Genomic DNA, 8,776 nt, shown 5'->3' on the forward strand with positions numbered 1-8,776 from the left:
CTACCATCAAGATCTATTAAATAAGTACCTTAATCTAACAACTCCTAACTTACTAACTAATAAAATAAACGGTTTCCTAACCCAACGAAAACGTTGCTAACTCCCAATAAGATCATAATGAAATAGGCGTAAATTAATACACAACATAAAAGTACAATAATCATACTTACACGTCTCCCAAGCAACACACAAATTTTCATTATCGTTTAATTAATGTATATGCAACCGTTTTTTCGTAATATTTTAGTTTTGGTATATCGTTTAAACATCTATAATACATTTATAACCAACGTCTATTTTTTAGCCTTTTAATATACGTATGCAAGTCACAAAATAATATTCTATTACTGAACAGCGTAAGTAACGCCGTTATTTCTAGGTCTATAATATAACATGTTTTAGTGGCCTTAAATTTATCACTTTGTAATTTATGTCTGGCCTGTTCAATTTTTTTGCTAATCAATTTATTCACCTCAACAAATGATTTCTATATGTAAATTATTATCATAGGAATTTATTTTTTAATAATATTTTTATAGGCAAAAATCGTGTAACTGTTAAACGTAGATCTCACAAAATTATAAGTACATCAATCTACGTCGATCGTATCCTATTAGATTTTCTTTCTCTGTGTGGCTTATAATCTTCTTGTCACATAATGAAACTAATATATTATTGCGTTAATACATAGATACCTACAACTCAATCAAAAAATGTAGGACACCCTCTGACCTGTGACTATAACCACATTATTACGTATTGTTTCTACGTTTTATGAAGTTTTTAGACTTTTATAAATAAGCGTTTACGATAGACCAAACCCTATTTCCTCTTTGGATAAATTGCATAAAAACGCGTAGTAGTACTAGAATAGTGTAACACACCATTTCATCATAAATTACCAATTTAGGATTCTTTTTCAATGTAAGAATCAAATGTTAAGAAATATGGAAATTTACGTATTACCTTACGAAAATATAAACAGTTTCAGTTGGAAGAATCATCAATTGTTTGAACATTAATCACAAATTTATTATTTATACTTCTTGTACCACCAAGTGGTTTTCGGAACAATCTTGCTAAATATTTCCAAAGTTAGCAAAACTGGAAACTTCATTATCCAAGTACAAGTGTTAAAAATAATATTTGACTTCAAATTCAAATAAAGGCGGGATACTATAAATAAGTTGGACCGACCCGTCGTCCGGCTTCAAAGAGGAGCGTTGCCAGTGTCATTGTAAAGTACGTAATTCTGAACTTTCTTACTCAAAATACATCAAAGCAAAAAAATATCGAGATCTCATATTGTCTGATGTGGTCAAAAACTGTTAACCTTTCTGGTAAATTAACAAGACAAATCTTCATACTACGTAGTAATCCAGTTTTAATAAATTTTCTGTATTAGCTTTTATCTCTCATAAGTGGTAGAACTTTTATTTGCGCAGGACTGGCAACGCGGGACAACCGGCGCAAGCGCATTAGCAGATCATCTCGGTCTTTGTGTTTCAACCTTGATTTTGCTCGGCGCAAGAGACACGATTTTAGTTTCAGAATAGGCCGTCATTCCGCCATTGTGGAATTCTAAATTCTGCTTGAAAGTTGGTGCTGTTTTTTTAAGTGGAATCTTATGTTTGAAGTGCTAAATTGCATCACAAAAAGTAAGTAAAAAACTTAATTATTATTTATTAGGCAATATTTTAGTACATTATTACTTTTGTTGATACTCATATGGTATATTCTTTAGATATAACCACATGGTTTCTATCCAAAAAGCCTGGATTTACTCTACTGTTTTACTAGTTTATTCTCAATTGGTATGATTAATAGTATATCTTTATTTTTTTTGCCGAATTTCTGTGTTTTTAGTAAGTACTAAAATTACTAAATTTTTTTACTTTATTTCTTTGGTGTCAAATAGTAACAAAATTGATTGAAGTCTATAAGCATTACCAGTTAATGCAAATCCATCACCTTTTAAATGTTTTTTATTACATTTACAGACAAAAACAAAATGCAATGCGTAATTTTAATTTTAAGCTTATAGGTATTTTTCTCTAATAAACTTTTCAAGGTTATGTTGTATTAGCAGTTGTTGTTTAGCTTTTAGAACAATTCTATATGATAGAACGAGCCTCAAAATTTGTAAAAGTAAAAATTAAAATCAAAGAATTGAAGAGTTTTTGGGGTAGGTATATGTATTCTTTTTTTTTCACATCAGGGGTATTTGAAATATTTTGAGTGTTTTATTCTTTTTGCTCATACAGTTTTTTTTTGGTGTATAAATTATTATCCGTCATTTCATTTATTTTAGAGCCTGCGTCCTAAAGAGAAGTAGTTGAACCTTTTGGATTGAACAGAGCACATTCTCCATTTAATTGTAGGTTGTAGTTAAATAAGCTAGTATTGTAAACTTTGCTTATCTGATTAGATAATGAGTAAAGTGATTTTGAAGCGTCATCTTCGACAAAAAACAGCTTTGTCTGTAAGAAAAACATATCATGAAATGTCTCTCACGCTATATGAAAATTTAAACAATAGCACTAATAGTTTATATGAAAACGAAATATTTAATATAGATAAAAAAGTAAACTGTACTAATGACAATTTATATATTTCATCGCCAAAGAACTACCAGTTTTTTGAAAATGCTGAAGAAAAGTCCAGCAAAAACTTGAGTTTAAATGCTGATTATGCGACAATACCACCGTACCCATCACCATTTTCACAAATAAATAACGGTTCTTTTAGTCATACCTTGGACTTTACAAACAGAAATTAAAATTATGGGCTATTAGTAATGGTGTGACACATCGATGCTTAAATGAGCTTATTGCCTTAATTAAGCCAAAATATCCATTTTTAAAAAATGATGCCAAGACCCTTCTTGAAACTCCTAGAAATATGAATGGCACAGTTAAATTAAATAACTGCGAATTAGTATATTTTGGTATGACAAGCAATTTAAGAAAGCAACTTACTACACTTCCAGAAAAAGATTTTACAGAATGTCATAAACTTTCTTTACACATTAATGTAGATGGAATACCAATTTATAAAAGTAGTGCATTGCAAAACTTTCAAAAACCATATTAATGTTATTGCAATTTTTTGTGGTACTGGAAAGCCTAATCCTTTAGAGACATTTTTGAAGCCGTTTATAAACGAGATTAAGATACTAACAAATGAATGATTAATCGTTAGAAATAAATCTTTTAAAGTACATTTAGAAGCATTTTGTTGCGACGCACCGGCCAGAGCATACCTTAAACAAATTATAGGACATAATGGTATACAAGGTTGTGAACGCTGTGAAATTACCAGCGTATATTGCAAATCTAACAAGAAACGATATTATCCCATTAACTTTAATGCTTCTATGCGGTCCGATAACATTTTTTTAGTGATTGAAAACATTCCTAATACTCATATTAAAGCTCAATCTCCATTGACTGAACTTGATATAGGATTGGTAACAAATTTTGTGCTAGATCCCATGCATATGATTTATTTAGGAGTTATGAAAAGATTGATAAATTATTGGCTAGAAGGTGAACGTCGATTTAAATTATCAAAGTCGACTGTCGCTGACATAAATGTCAAAATATCTTCTATAAAAAAATATATTCCATGCGAATTTGGAAGAAAAATTAGAACATTTAAAGATATTAAAAGTTGGAAGGCTGTGGAGTTTCGTTTCTTTCTACTTTATTGCGGAATTGTTGTTCTGCAAAGTAATGTTAGTTCCACGATTTACAAACATTTTTTATTGTTACATGTTGCAATTTATATATTATGTAACAAGAATTTGTTCAAAACGTACTTGCATATATCAAGAAAATGTATTAAAATATTTGTTACTAAAAGCGAAACGGTTTACGATAAATTCTTTGTTGTATATAATATACATTCTTTACTTCACATATGTGATGATGTTCAACAATATGGTTCATTAGAAGATTACAGTTGCTTTCGTTTTGAAAATCGAGCATTCCGAGTCCGATTCCGATTAAACCGAGGACCCACATTCAGATTAAATGCAGCGTTTTAGACGCTGTCAGAAAATCGCTTTTCCAGTCCGCATCCAGCAAATGTTCTTCCAACGTTCGCAACGCCGATTCTTCCGCCCATCATTATCGATAACCGAAAATTATGAGCGTGGCCTTAATGTTTAAGTAATTTGGATTTTTGTTTTATTTCGTGTTAGTAATTTTTCGACAAAAAAAAATAAATGACTTAACTTATTCAGATGTTTTTTTTTACCCATTTGTCAAGAAGAAAGTTTTTCCATCAGTACATACAAAAGAATGTAAAAGTTTCTTGACAATTGGTGGATGCGCGAAAAAAAAGACTTTTAAAAAAAAAAAAAAAACACATAAGATTGCAAATATTTCTAATTGGAAAATTTGTGACGTCACTACAATCTAGTTTAATTTAAAACTAATAAACCACCAAGGGAGATCTGGTGTTGGCGTCAAAGTTCCTTCACCATAAAATATCATATTTTGTGACACTCGTTGCTTTGACCCTAAATTACTCCCTTATTTGACAAGTTACGTCAAAATGTCATAGAAAACAAGAAATAGAGCAGATTTCAGGCTTCACTTAGGCAAAATAAAGAGAAGTAATAAAGGAAAAAATTTACCACTGGCTCAAGTTCACCACAGAATAGTTGAATTTTGAAAAATTATTAACAATACTCCCCAATATAAATCACGAAGTTTTTACATTCCTTGTGGAATTACAAATAAAAGTAACACTGAGTCTTTTTTTTGTAGCAAATTAATTATTGGCTCAAAATTTACTATTACCAACAGAATACCAGATAACGTTGTATTGGTAAAAGAAAACAATTTTGTTAAAAACGTCTCATTAACTCATAGCTAACTAAGGTAAAATTAGTTTTTATTGAATTATTTTGTTATTTATGAAGCAAATCATAACTTATTATACATCACTAAAATCAGAATAAAACCTACTATTTGATGGGCTAAAAATCGAATATGGCGCCCATAAGAAAAAAGAAAGTTGATGATGACTGCCACAAAAAACGAAACGTCGTGTGGCAAATTTGAATCCATCATCGAATAGCTGGAGAAAAGATGGTTTTAGTTTTGGGATATTGTCACGAATGAAAAATCCATTAATTCAAAAGATGGACTTATTGACTTAAAAACATAAGAATATTCGAGGATTACGAAATATTAAGCGCACGAGGCAAGGTCACACCAAGATGCACCGAGTGCATTGTATCGGTGATGAGTCACCACCACCTGCTTTGCAGGAATATGAAAAACAGGCGACGAACAATAACAAACTACGTCAGCCGATCAATCGGGTATAAAACACGCCGATTGCAGCAATATAGGAGGAGTGTGAACCAATCGACAGTAGTGCGACCAGCTGAACCAAGAAGTCGAAATGTCGACTCTCCTCGAGAAAAGATCAAGTTAAGTAGTCCATTCTCCAAAATTGTTCCAACACGAAATTGACCAAGCCAGCCGCCAAAGTCTTTAGCTTATGAATCCATGTAAGTACAATTGTTCAATTGTTAACTTTTAGTGTGCTTATGACCGTATTGTACAGATCCATTTATGTATATTATATATAATAGATTTAAGTGTTTAATAGAAAACTCAGTGTTTGATTCCATCCTTACAACTGAGATCCCGGCGCGACGTTTAACGTCGTGAGTCAGTTTAATTGATGAACCCAGAAGGGCTCATAAATTAAACGTGACATTTGGTGGAGGCGCCGGTCTGTTTTGAGACAATAGTTGAGTTTTTTATTTTTATTTTATCTTTTGGGGTATGATACAGATTGAGGAAAATAATGTGTGGGCTATAAAAGAAAATGTTAGGTATTATTATCGTTGGGCTAGGGATAGTAACGTTAATGTATTTAGTGATATTTTGGGGGTTACCTTTGCTATTGAAGCGCTCATTTGATAAAGTTTGGTTTAATATGGGTGGTACATCTTCAAAAGAGGAAGAAATTATCATCTCTCAAGCAGGAAACAGTGGAGGATTATCAAATAATTCGGGAAAAGATAATTCATGGTCAGCTAAGGATGAAAAAAAAAAAAGTGAATTTTTAAACCAGAAAAAATATTTTTGATTTTTCTCATCGTGAGTGAAAATTACCTCTTTAAAACAAAAATATATATATTTTTTCTTTTTGCATAATTAATTTTGTTCTACATTGTCATTTTGAATATTTGTTTTCTAAATTGTTAAAAGCATGTCAGTATTACTGAAACGATCGTGTTTGATCGATTAGTTTGATCGTGTCTTATGTTAAAAAAGTCAAGAAATTAATGGCTAATATAACTTTGCGTACAGCACTGGCCGAACAAAAAGCCCCGGCCATCCCTAAATTTACGTGTCCACCTACGTTTAATCCATCAAGTGATTGCCCCATTACATTTTTAAATAAATATGAAAAGTCCGCAAGATTAAACAACTGGACTTATTCTTTAAAGATTTCATATTTTAATAATTATTTGGACGAACCAGCACAAGTTTGGTATCAAAAATATGTAAATGATTCAAAAAATGTTTTGAATACTTGGGCAATAATTCGAACAGATTTTCTAAAAGAATTCGCAGGTGACCAGCCATTTCGTAAACTAAAATTTAGATTAAACACGCGTAAACATCGGGACAATGAAGACATTAAAACTTATTATTATGACTTACGTATTTTGGCAAATGAAATTAACCCGAACATGTCTTTTGAAACTTTTAGAGATTATTTTGAAAACGGTTTAACTCCGTCGTGTTTTGAAATGTATTATTTGCTAAGCTCTAATAATAAAAATTTGAGTGATTTAAACCAACTAGTCTTGAAAATAAGTGATATTAAAGAGCGTGTATTATTTAGTCAAATGAATCGGCAAAGTAAATTTTACATTTCGGACGGAATAAATTTTCGGTCTCGTAATGATCGGTCGAAAAACAAATTTGACAAATACGGTGCTAATCGTACTTGGCCAAATAAGTATTGTAAAAATTGTGAATTTCAGTCCAACAATTATTGTGGAAATAATAAATACAAAGGGACCAAGTTAAACAAACATGATTTCTACTATCAAAATGTGTCACGAGAAAAGCAAAATTATTCTAGGTTTGATCAAAATCGAGGTATAAGAAATAATAATACCAGAAATAATTGTTCATCAAAATGTAAAAATTTTAATCGAGGTAGCAACAAGCTTTACAATTTTGGACAAAATAAGAATTTTTCTACACATCAGAATCCTAGTAAATGTGAAAACTCAATGTTAAGTGTCGATGAAGTTGCTCTAAACTCGACAAACAGTAAAGATAGCAATTTATTGTCAATCAAAGCTTCAATAAATAACGAAGACAATTTGTTTGATGCAATTTTAGACACAGGATGTGAACCAACTTTAATTGATTTAAATCTTATAACTAATATGTCTTTATCATCAGAGAAAATCCAATTAACTTCAGTAGGAGGTTATACTTTTAACCCAGTTTGATAGCCTGGACCTTGATTGGTAGAAAAACTATCCTTATCACAACTACACAAAGTGATTTGAAAATGGAAGGGGAAAAGAAAGTGTATACCACCGAAGAAATTCGAAAGATCGCGCCCGGTTACAAAGGAAAACCAGAGAACTTCGATCCTGTCAAAGGGAAAAGAAGACCTGTCCAAAAACCGAAGGGAGAGCGAACAACTACACTTCCACCACCTACCAACTTAAACGCAACACCGACACCACAGCGAAATGAGTCGATTATCTCTGAAGCGATTTTCGGCATCGACGTTACGGTTACGGAAATAGCACCAAGGCAGACGTTCTCTGCAAATTACGCAAAACTAGTCGACATAGCAACTGAGACTTACGACGCAATGAGGGTTGATGAGAAGCAGATCGATAGGGTTATAGCCCGCGAGGAAGTTTCATATTACGCCACAGCGTTAATGCAGCTCAAGCTTATAGAGACAAAAGCGAAGCAGGGGGACCAACATCTGACCAGTGCAGAAAAAGATTTACGGAAGGCAACTTTCGATGACGTCTTCAATGTCCCACAAACACTATTCACTTATTTGAAAGAAATAGGGACATACACGGATAAAATGGGCAAAGAAACCAGACTCGAAGTACCGCCACTACCAACTACAGTTGTGCAAAACTTCGGAGGTTACCATGCAGCTGAAATAAACGCTGACACACATGCCTTATTCGAAGAAGTACCGTCATTGGGGATAGCCGGAGATATGGTTATGGCTTTAGCATCAGATGACGCTGAACCAGTACCAAACTTCCATATAGGAAGACCGGCCGGCACCGTATGGACAAACAATCTCATTGGGAGATTCCATCCTTAAAACTGAGATCCCGGCACGACGTTTAACGTCGTGAGTCAGTTTAATTGGTGAACCCAGAAGGGCTCATAAATTAAACGTGACAATATCAAAAATATAAAACAACGATATTACTGGCCGAGTTTAGAAAGAGATGTAATTAATTACGTGAATACGTGTGAAACCTGTGAACAGACAAAATATGAAACATCCATACAAGATAATTTATAAACCGACACCAACCGGAAATAAGCCTTTTGAACATATATACATGGATATTTATGCTATTTCAGGTCAGAAATTCTTGACAGTAATCGATAATTTTTCAAAATTTGCGACAGGTTATCCTATAAACGAAACAGCAATCGAAATATGTCAAAAGTTAATTAAACTGTTCTCACATCATGGAACCCCATGCAAAATAACCACAGATAACGCACAATCC

The sequence above is a fragment of the Ips typographus genome, linkage group LG13 (assembly GCF_016097725.1).
Source record: "Ips typographus isolate SLU linkage group LG13, UJ_Ityp_2.0, whole genome shotgun sequence".
Taxonomy (NCBI): Eukaryota; Metazoa; Arthropoda; class Insecta; order Coleoptera; family Curculionidae; genus Ips; species Ips typographus.